Source organism: Amphimedon queenslandica, unplaced genomic scaffold (genome assembly GCF_000090795.2).
Source record: "Amphimedon queenslandica unplaced genomic scaffold, v1.1 AMPQUscaffold_12976, whole genome shotgun sequence".
Taxonomy (NCBI): Eukaryota; Metazoa; Porifera; class Demospongiae; order Haplosclerida; family Niphatidae; genus Amphimedon; species Amphimedon queenslandica.
Genome location: NW_003546788.1, coordinates 32824 through 34926, shown reverse-complemented (window position 1 = coordinate 34926; position 2103 = coordinate 32824). Strand labels below are relative to the sequence as shown.

Here is a 2103-nt window from a genome sequence, read left to right as displayed (position 1 = left end):
TTTGCAGAGAGTGTTGGCATCAGTAGAGTTAAACCCATCACTGCATATTGTCCCCCACTGTCCATTACAATAAACCTCAACACGTCCTTCATTGGAATAAGTTCCTTCTTGAAGACGTATCATACCAGCATATGGATTACTGTTCCAGATTCTAGTAGTATCTGTAATAATACTGATTAATACACTGTAACATTAAAAATATCTTACAGCAGTATACAGTAGCATCATAACTGTTACTATTATAACAACCACTGTCAATGTAAGTAGAATAGGAACATTGAGCAATAGATAAATAGCTGCTACTGACACAGTTAACTTCGTCCAATTTCATAGAAAGATAGTCTATACCATATCTAAAAAACAATAGTAACTATAACCGCAAGTAACAAACATACCTGACAAGACCAGCTCTATAGTAGCTTGAAGCTCCAGTGTATCCCAACTGATGACAAATGACATTAGCTTCAGCTGAATTATAATAGTAGTCATCACAAATGTTACCCCATCCATTGTGATAGACTCTAATTGTTCCATAGTAATAAGTAGTTGATGATACATTGTTACGAGACAAAACAATAGCTCCATTAACAGTGTCAGGCACACCATCTAAAATTTAAAGTCACTAAGTTGCTTGGGGTAATGTGCTATAATTGTGCATATTATACTAACAACTGATGGCTTTAAATTCTTAATAACTTAGTGCACAGTCGTTGGATTACCTTAGAGTGATTTTTATAATAATGAGAAAATGCTGAAATTTGTTGGTACTAATAATAGCAAGAGTACATAAGTATCTACTTTTGATAATATCTATTAGCAAGTTATCAATTACATATAAAATGACAAAACTAATAAATGATGATTTCAATTAATTTTTATTCAAAATAACAAAAATTAGCAATTAATAGAATTTGAAATTGAAAATGATAGGTACTTATTGTTGTAATTTTCCCTTGTAATCTAGAGCGACATAATCTAAGCTACATCTACATGTACATTGTATGAATGCACATGTAGTACAAAACTTAAACCAAAATAGTAGGCAGGATGTGATGAGTTTGATCATTGGTACTACAATGCAACAACAAAGCGACAAAAATATGCATTGATATACAGGGCAGGCCAAAGTTTAGGTGGCAACAAGGACTCTACCCATAAATAGCAAGCAATAATGAGGGACAGTTATTCATTAAAGCAGTTAGTGTTCTCATAAACCTTACAAAAGAGAAACAAAGTAGTCTAACTAACTATAGATCTAGTAATGGGGACATCAGCTAATGAACAACAATAGGTTCTAGTATATTGGTGGACATCAATTACTTTAAAGTCACTTATTTTTAAGTAGACAAATATTTGTGGTTTGCTAATGGTTTTGATTTAGCATGTACTAATCTTTGCAATTTTGCTCATTTTTCAATTCATAACTCTAGATTATTAATAAATATGAGTATTAATTTTTGTAATTTTAAAGCCATTTGCAAAAAACACAAAAATAGCACTCGTAAGTAATAGTGGCTTTAAGGTATTTTGTAAATGAACAAAATATCAACTGTTATATTGGTAGAAATAATAAAAAGTACCAATACCATATCACATGTATCTAATAGACTAACCCAATACTTGTGAGCATGATACTTTTGTGTTTGCCACAACAGAAAATGAAGAAGTGTCACCTACAAAAACATAATAACAATACACAAAAATAATCTATCAAGAGTAGTTAACAAAGCATGAATGCACAAAAAATAACTGCAAAATTACATAACATACTGCATTTCAAAAATAGATCATTAAGATGAGAGCAGTTAGTGACTGAATTCATTGGACAGCTATTGCTTGACCCATAACACACATCATAAGATGTACTGTACATACTGTCACTCCATATAGGCTGACTAGAGTTACTTGGTCTATCAAGGTGACATAAATAATTGATAACTAAAATAAATTGCTTACAGTGCAGAAAAAGTTGAATAGTTTTTAAAGCCAAGCTGCTTGCAAAGTGTAGTAGCATCATAGCTTTCAACCCCATCACTGCATATTGTCCCACCACTGTCCATCACAATAAACCTCAACACGTCCTTCATTAGAATAATCTCCATC

General features: G+C 32.0%; 1 protein-coding gene across 1 annotated transcript in view; it reads right to left on the bottom strand.

Moving 5' to 3' along the window:
* The window catches only part of LOC105314354 (uncharacterized), a 43880-nt gene that overhangs the window by 15442 nt on the left and 26335 nt on the right, over nt 1–2103 (bottom strand). The window lies entirely within an intron of this gene.